Here is a 12,011-nt window from a genome sequence, read left to right on the forward strand (position 1 = left end):
GTCCCAATAGACATCCTACGCGTAGGATGTCTCTTGCTGTATTTTGCCTGGATTTTTGCACTATTGTTTCCCTTTGTTGTGCTAACCTTACAACTGCTTTTACTTTTTGATTTGGACTGTTATAGGTTGGTCAATGAGTCAGAAATCTGCTCCGACGGTCTGTTGATGGTATTGATCAGTCTAATCAACTCCAAATTGGACCAAAATTGACTAGCAGGCTTGCCTTAGGCCATATAACACCTTACAATGCTCAAAGTCAAATTCTGGCTTTATTTGCTTGCATTAGACATCCTACGCGTAGGATGTCTTTTTATTCAGAATGACTTCAAACTAAAGGCTCAAGCTCCCCTTGAGTTGCTGATCACCTTGGTACACTCAGATTTCAGTTTTGAGTCCCAAATCACTCAGAAGACATACTACGCGTAGTATGTCTTTTTGGCCTGTTTGACCCCAGATTTGTTCCACAGCTTCCCCTTGATGTCAGTATCCCAGTGGTATACTTAGATTTTGATTTGGATGTCAAAAGTCCCAAACTTTAGCTGTTTTTTTCTTTGTCAGTCAAAAGTGCTAAAGTCCACTTTGAACCCAATTTTCTTGCCCAAATGAGGTGAAAACCCTTTCAGTCACTCAATATATCATGCAAGACACACTCATGCAGCCATCTTATGGTTTTGGTCTCAAGTTAATGTTTTGGCACTATTTGGGTAGGATGTCTTGCAATTTCAGTCAATCTGGCCTTATCCTGTCAAGATATGGCCAAATTTCCACTTTCGAGTTGAAATTAGGATAAATCCTACCTTCTGAACACACTGGTCAACTCAAAATCCCAAAATTCCTTCCAGATTGGCCTATAGACATCCTACGTGTAGGATGTCTCCTGGCTTAAAATTAAATTTTTTTCTGACAGGAATGCCCCTGATGCTCTGTAGACCTATTAGAAACACCCACAGTAACTTTTGGACTTCAATTAGGCTTTCAACCACACTTTTGCATCTTTTTACGTCTTTTACAAACTTGTAATGATTCTACCAAGCAAGTGTACATACATGAAATGCTCTAGATATGAATCATGATGTCCTACTTACTCTACTCCTACCTATCATGAAGAAATGGTGATAATGGTGTTTTTGGTTGCTTTTTGGCCTCTCCGGACTCTCAAGCTCACCTCTCACCGCTTCTACCACTCCAAATCCTACTCTAGAACTCGACTACTACCTAAAACTACCTAAGTCTACCTCCTCTACCTAAGTCGAAGGATCTAGGCCTGACACACGCTTCCTAGACTCCCTCTAAGACCTAGAGAGTCCTCCACCCTCTGATCCTGTCTATATGTAAAGCGAGACTCTTGGCAAGCTGAAAATCCCAATCCTCAAGGATTAGTCTCGGTCACCTACCTAAGGTTTTCATCCCCGGCAGCGGCGCCAATGTTGGACGGATATGCCGCGATGGACGTCAGCACAGCGAGAACTCACCTAACAAGTAATGTCAGCTAAGGACGAAGCTCGACCCGCAAGAGCGTGGAAACAATCATAAGGTGTGAACCTACACTCGACCGACTCCTAACTAATTCCTACAAAGGTCCCTACCAGTTGTCTAAGTCACAGTCTTCAAAAGTGCAAAAGAGGAATCATCCTACAACGCTTGTTAGAGCCGAACACCCATCAAACACTTTCGAAACACCATAGATCTTGAAGGAGACCCTACTAATACCTATAGGCCGCTCTCCCTAAGGTCTATAAATCAAAATCACGACCCAAAACACCCGGTGCAGAAACACGTAGGATGTCTGGCCGAAATCTGCAGGTTTTTGTTTCCGAAATCTGAAGTGCCTAATGTGTAGCTCTACTCAATGTGAACGCGTGGATATGCTGCAATGCGAAATCAGATAACGTATGCTCACCCAAACAACCGATGAAGCTCGTAGAAGGAGCTCCCAAAGCCGAACCGTACGCGCGCAATGTTGGTATCGGCTCGTAGCTCTAGTTGGGGGCAACATGCTGCACTTCTCCGCACTCGATTCCGACCACCGTAGCACATGTAGCGTCAAGACGAAGCTCACACTCTCTCTCACGTACACAATACGCTCACGCACAGACTTCAAACTTGTTTAAAATGACAAAAGGTTTTTCATTAAGGTCAAAAAGTGGTATATATACCTTACAACTTCTCAAATCCTAAAGTTCCAAAATCAACCATCTACTCAATCTAACTATCAAAACTGGGATACAATCTGGAAAGAAATAGAAATATATATATATATATATATATTGCATACAAGCCCGTTCCCACTACACGCTTGCGCACACATATAAATACACACGCACACATCCGTCCACATGCACCCATACATATACACATACGCATATACGCACATAAATACAAGGAAAAACGAAGGATTCCACGACTACGATGACAACAAAAAGGAAGGAGGACCCAAGGCACGCGCCGCCAACAAAAAAAAGGAGAAATGGGCCGAAGGCATGCCCCGGCCGACCCCGAAAAGAAGTACGCTCTACACCGACGCACGGGCAACACACCATTCGCCGGCAACACACAACCATGATGCCATTTTCAGTAATTTATAGGGTATTTTCATCATTTCTTCAGTTTTCACCAAGCCATTGTAAAATCCCACTTTGTAAATTTCCTCTCTCTAGATGATGGTCACAAAGACCCACCTAGAGATTCTCATCTTTTAATAAACTCCCAAAACAAAGCAAGGGTCAACCACACCGGGCCCACCACTTGCTTTGTCTCCCCAATTAAGCTTACCCTAATCACACCGGGATTACTATAATCCAATCAGTGAACACCTATAAATTGGCACTGAGAGGTCACTATCGGGGGGGGGGGGGCAGTCCATGAGAAGTCAGCCCTTGGTAGAGTGTAGTGGGAAGAGTTGACACTATCACCATCACGGGGAGGGGTCTTGTGTGTTGGGTTTGCCTTGGGAATTGCACCATGCGAAGTGAGCATGTCTATCTCTCGACTCCAATAATCATTGCACACACGTATACACGCTCGTGGTAGCAAGCTTCACAATCATTGAGTCATCTTAGAGAACGCACCAAGTAGTTTGCACCACCTCCTCTCCCTACCTCTCTACCACCACGACGTGCCATTTATAAATAACTACAGAAATAATTCTCCCTCACACCCCCGAGGGTTTTCATTATTTGCAAATATCTCTCTTTCTCTCTCTCGCTCTCTCTCTCTCTCTCTCTCTCTCTCTCTCTCTCTCTCTCTCTCTCTCTCTCTCTTCCTCCATGTGTAAGTTTGCGGGGTTCATATCATCGTGGTTTGCATCCTAGCCGCTCAACACTAGGTGGCGCCCCCTGTTCGCTTTACCGTGTGACAGGCTTGAGGCGCGCCATTCGGTCCGCGACGTTTTAGAGGCCGTCGGGGTTCGGGGTTCGTTTTGCTCCCATCATTTGGTTCCCCCACTGAGGAGGGCTTTCTAAGACCCTTCAGTTTACAATGCTAAAAGTGACGCCCACTATCAATTATGGACAAATGGCTGAAGGAGTTTTCTAACTAGAGGACAGAAGAAGAGGAGACGAAGGAGGCACTCGCCGCCTTCATTGAAGTACTACTGCCAGGCTATAGTGTCGTCAGTATTCAAGAGGTAAATTCTCCATCTCGTGTTGCTCGTTTTAAGCATAAATTGAGAGCATCGGGTGGGAAGTCGGTGAAGTGCCATCACTGTTGTCAACCAAGACACATTGTCAATGAGTGCCAGCAACGAAGGCATCAAAAGGGTTGAAATTGTCTACATCGACATTCATCACGAAGAAGTCATTCACATCAAAGAAGTCATTCACATCAAAGAAGGGAAGAAAACGGTGAGGCCTCTTTTCCCTAAAGAAACTGCAGTCAAAGTTATAACTCCAAAGTGGCCTAAAGGGGCTGCTTGAGCCAAAGGTAAGGAGAAGATAAGCCAGTCTCGAAACACATGACCCCGAAGGAAGAAGCATTTGGACAAGAAAGTGCTTCAAGCTCAGAAAGCCGGGGTGTACCCAGCTTGCCAAAGAGAAAGTCATCCGAAGCTAAGCGGCGGAAGGTCGCCTACCGATTTGCACGATGCATGCGAGTCCTACCAATCTACTTCAACAATCCTGAAGAAGAAGTGGTAAGAAGATTCCCATGTCCTAGGGAAGAGTGGTTTGGTTACTGGTCTCACTGTTTTGGAAAGCGAGTGGAGGATCTTCCTCCTCTCCCTGTACAACTTATCCTAAAGAAGCTCTCTACCACGGGTGAAACCCAGTGGGCTGGGGACGAGTTGCAACTAAATGGAGTAGAATTCATGCAACACACCGACTACGGAAATGACCTGCAATTGCTATTAGCCAAGAGGCTGGGAGTGGTCAGACGCGTCGCCATCACCCCGTATGTGCTGAGCAACGAAGGAAAGGTAGAGCCCATGAAAGGCGACGACCTCTTGTGGATGTGCCGACTCATCAACACTGGCACGGTAAGAGTATAAGTAAGTATCCCACCCTATGTGCATGATGGAAAATGGGCCGACGGCATTCCCGTTCAGATTCTTGCAACATATGCAGGTGAATATCTATGTAGATACGAAAGTCTTCTACCAACAAAAGATCGTATACCTATTCGGTGCGGCGGTACTAAGAGAAATCCTCAATTCCCTGAACCCTATCATTCTCCCCATATTGGATTACCATCATTCCTTTAATGTTTCTATCTTTATCCTGTTTTAACCTATCCACCCAACCCTGTAAAAAGCCGCTATTGTAAGGTCTCTGACCCCAACCAAAAAGAGCACCCTTGTACCATGAAATGATCATAATGGAAAAAAGTTACTATTTTTAGCAGTTTTCCGAATTCTGTCAGTGCCATGATGTTTAGAATGTTATAAAGCTTCTAAATGTGAATTAAAATAATTTTTGTGAAAATTTTCTAAAAATAGTAAGTTTTTGGTCACCCGAACCGTCCAGTCTCAACCGTCTCGAAAATCTGCACCCATACCCCGAATTTGAAAAAATGCAGTTTTGGATCCCGGGGGCTGCTAAATATGGCAAGTACTCAGGCCAGTACGTCTTAGTTAGAGCTTCGTATAGCAATTTTCGGCATCAAAATCCGATTCATATGACCCGTTTTAGCCTAGAACCAAATTTCCTAAAAATTGTCCGGGGAGGTACCGGGGGCCCGGGACTGCGTGGGAACAGGTCCTAGGCCACTCCAGATCAGCTTTAGCAGCTAGGGGGTGCCCTCTTGCTTTGTGGGAGTCTTGGAGAAGCTTCCAAGCCTGCAACTCAGTCTCAGAACCAGTTAACCAAGCCAACCTGACACTTGGTGGGCAGAGAATTGGACTTACCATGCTTAACTGGAGAAGCTCCCATATGCATTTAGCAACCCAGATCGATTTTCAGCTTGAGGAGGCCTATTTAAAGACCTGCACACACACACACACACACATTGCATACTCACACACCTACACAATGGGAAGGTGCTGCCTGCACACACACAGCTTTTGAAGGAGAAGCAAGGAGGAAGGTGCTGCCGAAATTCCCATCTCGAGGATTCATTGCATCAGAAATTTAAGAGGATTCTCATCCCCTAATCATGGTAATTATGGTTTAATTACTTCTCTTCTTAATCTCATCATTACCCACTCATAATTCTTGTCTACTATGCCTACTTTTAGCTATAATTCTCTATAGCTGCTCTCTAAGTTTTCATAGCTATACTTCATTACATAATTATCATTCATTTAGTTAATTTATTCAGCCATTCATCATCCTTAATCAAGGATTAATGCATGATTAGGAAAGATTCTCTCTCTAGGCGGTACAGTCAATAAATTGTCAGCTAGTAATAGTGTAGATTTGTCAGAATTCAATCTTTCACTACTCAATAGAGTTGTAATTAAATTATATCTTCTCTCATATTTAGATGCGATTAAGGCTGAAAATTAATCCATCATTAGTCCAATAAGAAGAAGGGTTTTCCATCACACATGCATGCGGTCACTCTGCACCTTCATATTGCTCTAGGAAAATGAATGAGCTTGCTTACTTCATATCTTTCGTGAATCAATTAGAAAAACTCTCAAATTCTTAATCATCTAAGCCAAGTAATTAACCTTAGAGTCGTTTCCCATAGGGTGGATACAGAATTACCCTTAAAAATTGCTAGGGCAAAAAGGGAAAAAAATCTAACCTCGTGCATAAGGAGGAGTCTTTAATAAATCTAATCTGCCGATTGGTTTGTCATGTTACGCTCGGACCTTAGCTCTTTTTTTTTTTCAAGTCTATCATTTAAGTAGTGATAAAAATGACCCCGGTTAAGAGGACTCGCTTCGGTGGTGCCCACGATCGCGAGGCGGGAACAAGCAATGTCAACGGAAAAGGAAAGGCTCCCATGGACGAGCAAATACCAGCCATCTCACGGGCCATCGATGAAGAAGGGGAAGAGGTAGACCATATTTTTATTCAAGTTGTTTAAACTAACATTACATACGCTAGTTAGGAATGCTCATATCCCCAAACATGTTGGAGAAATCCGACGGAAACCTCGGCATTGAAAGCATTGTACATTAAGTTCTAAAGTAGGAAGGAAATGATTGATGGAAATGCTGTTTGCAATAGGAAAGAATGTTTGCTAGGGAAAATTTAGCTCGGCATGTTCATTCTATTTCCAATGTTGAATTAGTCATGAACCCCCTCCTGATCACAGGGGCAGAGTTCCTGGTTAAGGGCTCTTGAATCCACGACTGCTGGTTAAGCGGTGGATACCCACGACTGCTGGTTAAGCGGTGGGAACCCACGTCTGCTGGTTAAGCGGTGGGACGAGCTTTCTATGCGGTGGACATACCTAGTTGTATGGGCAGCTAGGCGACAACGGGAGGAGTGAACTCTCGCTGGAGGGGGGATGTTGTACCTCCAGGACATTGGAATTTTTATGAATAAGTTTGAGTAGAATTTTTACTAGAATTCTGTCTTGGTGTTTTTTGCAATACTGGTTGAAGGGCTGTTTTAACGAACCATGTGATTCGGAATTAAACAAGGAATATTTATGTTGAACAACCTTTGTGGTAGTAATTAGGTCACACGAGGAAGTGTGAGTGTGGGGGTGGAAAGTGGGGGCTTGGCTCAGGTTGCCAATGCCTACGAGATGGGTGGTCCCGATTGGTCGGGAACTCTCTGTCCCCATAGTGCTTACTCGATATTAGTAATGCTCATTGCCCCTAGAGTGGGGAATTCTCGAGAGTACGTGCCTCTGAAACAAGGGGAAAAAAGCACTCGAGGCTTCTCTCCTCTTGGAAGGTGGGTCATAGGATCGCTAGATAGTTTAAGTACGCTTCCCCTGTGAGGTGGAGCTAGATCTCCTTGCTAGTAGGCTCGAACTCGACTCACTTTGTGATGAGAGATCGTCCGCTAGTCGAACCCTGAACCATTTTGTTTGTTTCTGCTATAGATCTAGTGGCCACCAGGTTTACCATCAGATCCGCCGTTTGATACGGCGGGGTGGGAATCTCACAGCTATGAGCCGCTACTGTTGTTAATGTTTTTTTTTTTTTTTAAGGTTTGTAATTTCCTGAGTCACTACCATGGAAAGTTTTTTTTTCCCCACGTTCATTGAAAGAAGGGAGAAGATCTCACCCCGGCTTTTTGGATGATTTTGACATTGCTTGTGTCGTCTCCAACAAAGATGACGACGCTTCACGACTCAGAATTTTTCCTCTACTGATGAAAGTAGAGGCCAAGTATTGGTATAATGCATTGACCAAGCCACCAAGAATGCATGGGATTTGTTAAGGGTGGCTTTTGTAAAGAGGTTTTGTGGAGGCACAACCTCGGAGAAACTATGGCAGCTACTGACACAATTAAAGCAGGGAGGTCTTCTTGAGTATGCCACCTACGAGTCCAAATTTGTGGACTTATGGGAGATATGGGTTGCCTCACTGGAGGAAGGCAAAGGAGCACCTAATTTCCTAAAGAAGGACCATTTCATTGTTGGTCTATGGTCGCCTCTTAGAGAGAAGGTGAAGGGAAGGTTTTCTGCAACATATGAGTTGGCAGTCGAAGTAGCCCGCCTTAAAGACAAGAAGCTGCACATGCAAGCAAGAGTAAGCGAGTCAGAGGAAACAAGCTCGGCCCGACCAACCCCAGTGACTGCAACAGCCAACCATAGAGTCCAACCGCAGGAGGCATCAGAAGAGCAGGAAGACCTGCTGAGTCGCATCACCACCCAACTAGAGAGTTTATCCGTGCATCTGGTGTAGCAAGGGCATGCACCTGGCAGGAATCCAGAGCTAATTCTAAGAGAGAGGGAGAGACCTAGGTATAGATAAGGGCGGGGGGGGGGGGGGGGGGGGGGGGGGGGGGGTGTTTTAGGCTAATGGTCCGCCAAAAAGGAGGGGGGGGTGAGGACAAGAGGAGGTGGGGGTACGGCCCGCCGGGGTTGGAGTGTGGACACAAGAGAGAGAGAGAGAGAGAGAGAGAGAGAGAGAGAGAGAGAGAGAGAGAGAGAGAGAGAGAGAGAGAGAGAGAGAGAGAATATTTGGGAGAGAGAGGGAGGATACTATCTATGGCGGCCCACCGGGGTTGGAGTGTGGAGAGAGATACCAAATTCACCTACCGGGCCGGATGATGCAACGGTAGAGTAGGAGAGGGAGAGTATGGGCGGGGCCGGGTAGTAGGAGAGAGAGAGAGAGAGATCGTCTTGTGGTGATATTGGAGGGGTGTGGCCAATTTGGAGGCGCCCTACCGGTGGTTAACTTTGGGGGGGGGGGGGGGGGGGGGGGGGGGGGGCGTTATGGTGAATGATAAAGGCTCTTCTTTGCTTGTTTTTTTTTTCCCTTTGGTAACAACCTTTTCTTTCTCAGGGTGTGGTTCTCACGGGCATGGTTTCGAAAGTCGGCTATCAATGCTATTGAGGCGCTGAAGCCAAAAAACAAGCATATGACTACCTTAGATTTTGCTGATGATACCTCCATTTTTCTAAAAGCTTCCAGTTTAAATGTTCACAAATGTATGGATTATCTGGGGGTTTTCTCATTGGTTGTTGTGATTGAGTTTAACTTGCACAAATCAACATTGATTGATGTCAATGCTATTGATTTTCATGCTATTGCCTAGAATGGTAAAAGGCTTCCTAAAGGCCATGTATTTCGGCATTTGGGCTATCCTTTGGGGAATGATGTCACATAGAAGCAGTTGGTGTATTGGGTGCTAGAAAGGAAGCAAATCAACATGGTTGCATGAGAGAGAGAGAGAGAGAGAGAGAGAGAGAGAACCTTTGTAGGTACATCGAGAGGAGAGAGAGAGGGAGAGAGGGGGTCGTGTGGGAGCGTGCTCTACGTCGTAGTACGTGGAATTAGTAGAGTACCTGACCACACGACCTGGGTATGTGTTGTTTGTGTGTGTATGCGTTGTGTGTTAGTGTGCCTTTTGTCGTATTGCACAACAGTCATAAGGTACCTTACCACACAATGGGGGTGTGTGTGTAAGATCTTCTATGAAACCATGCTTACCATGGGGGCATCACCTTGGTGACGCGGGGAAGATGGTGTCCTTGTGCTAAGTATTGGCTTACATTCTGGGTACTATGTCAGTAACGCAGCTAATCTAGTATCCTTACGGTGAGTCTACTTCCCTTTCCCTTTCCAAAAAAACATATAGGCATAGATCGGTAACGCGGCTATATGGTGTTCGTCTGCAAGCCATTATTTTTATCCTTAGATTCGCGGTCGGTAATGCGGCTAATTGAGTGTCGTTTATTAGAAGCATTTGTTTCTGCACAAATGTGGCATTGAAGTTGTTAACCCAACCGTAAAAACGCCATATAATATGTATATGCATGTGCAATTTATTTTTTTAAGTGTTAAGTATATGAAATACTTGGTTGGTAACGCGGTCGTGAAGAGTATTTCATATACAAATGTTTCAATTGCTTGATATTTTTATTTTTAGGTGTTCTTATGAAAATATATACTAGCTAATCATGTTCAAAAGAATGCTTTATTCATCAAGCATCATCGCTATTTTAAATGCTACATTGACATAAATTCTATGTAAGAAAGTAAATATTCATTTTTTCTTAATAAAAAGAGCAAGACTTTCTTTGCAATTTGCTAGCCCAGTTTGTATACTTTCAATGTTTTAAATGAGCTAAAATAAAAGTGACAATATGTACATCACAATGCATGTATCTTCCAAGAGGCTTTATTTTTGAAGCGAATCGGAAAATTTTGAATTGTTTTGGATTAAATTACATGTTCTGTTAGATTTGGACAATTTTATTGAGAGTGACTTATTTTTACTGCATTTTACACGAGTACACATACCATTTTAAAGTCAAATTGATTATTAATCTGAATAAAGATAATCTTGCATAAATTTTTTATGTCTTTAAGTCAGTGTATGCTATGTTTGAACTAGTGTAAGAGTGCACGGTGAAAAATATAAGTTAAAAATTCTTAGATGAAATGTAAAATGCTATTGTACGATAGATTTTAAACATGTATTTTTTGATATGGATGAATTTCTTATAAACTACTTGTTTGCTGTGCATTTCACGTGGAAACATTGCATTTTAAAGTGAAAATTATTTCCAGTGTTTATCAATATATTCGTGCACATTTCTTAAAGTCTTCAAGTCATGGTTATGGTTTGTCTCTAGTGTGAGAGTGTTAGTGCAATGTGTAGCCATGAATTTGTATTTGATATGTTGTTTTTATTGTCCGATGCTAAAATGACACCAGATCAAAAGAAAATTAATATGTCTACCATTCAAAAAGAATGTATTTTGGCAATATCATGTCGCATACAACAGATTAGTGAAAGCGATGTCTCCATCAAAGACCTCACTAGTGCTATATGGGAGAACACTGGCCTCGCTGACCCTCTTCACCATTACCCTCCCCTTTCCCATATGAACTTCTACATACATATACCATCTCTATTCCTCTCTCTATCACTTCTAAGTTAAAATTTCATCTTACTTCTTCTCTATATGCATAAATTCTGCATGTAAACTGTAATGAAAATGGTAAATCTTATTTATTGCATCTGGAAGGTGAAAAATGCATAGCTGCTTTATGGAATGTGCAAAGGACAACATATGCATTATCATTGTATTATAAAAGAGATCTTTGTGAGCTATAGTTGTTGAGATGTAGAGCAAAAGAGAGAGACGAGACAAGAGACACACCATGTATGCTCCTAAAGATTGATTCATATTGAGGAAGACAAGATACACTGTCAACACAATAACTCGCCAACTCTCGAAAAACATATTTGCGTCCATTGTCACCATGAAGCTTCTTAAGACGGAGACCAGTTTGAAGTTCTGCAGCCTTGTGGAATTGTTTGAAAATAGACAATGCCTTAGATTTTTGTCTAAGTAGAAATACAGTCGTATACCGTGAGAAATCATCAATGAAAGTATTGAAGCAGTGATATTGTGATCTTGAAGAAGGTAGAGGTCCACATATATCAGTGTGAACAAGATCCAATATGTCATGACAATGAGTTGTATTTGAGAGAGAAAAGGGTTTATGATTATGTTTCCCAAGAGCACAAAACTCACAAACTCCTATATGGGAATGATATTTAAGATCCATGCCATGAACAAGATGACAACGCTGAAGATCACGGAGTTTTGAGAAATCAGCATGAACAAAATGATGATGCCATACTTTGTAATCATGATCACCTGGAGCAGTGACAGCATTTTCTACAACATCATTGAGAGAGAGTTCAAGGAAATTACCATTTCTTGGAGCAATGGCTATAGTCTATCCATGTTTCTCAATTTGGAATTTGGTATGATCAAATTCAACAAAGAGACCAAGATCAACATGTTGGAGCTATATATGGCTCACTCTACTCAACTTGGTCTCACCTATATATTTGTATCTTGTCCTCAATATGAATCAGTCTTTGGGAGCGTACATGGTGTGTCTCTTGTCTCGTCTCTCTCTTTCTCTCTACATCTCAACATTGTATCAGAGCGGTAACGATCACGCACCGATTCTCTCTAAT

Source organism: Adiantum capillus-veneris, chromosome 11 (assembly GCF_014529385.1).
Source record: "Adiantum capillus-veneris isolate H3 chromosome 11, ASM1452938v2, whole genome shotgun sequence".
Taxonomy (NCBI): domain Eukaryota; kingdom Viridiplantae; phylum Streptophyta; class Polypodiopsida; order Polypodiales; family Pteridaceae; genus Adiantum; species Adiantum capillus-veneris.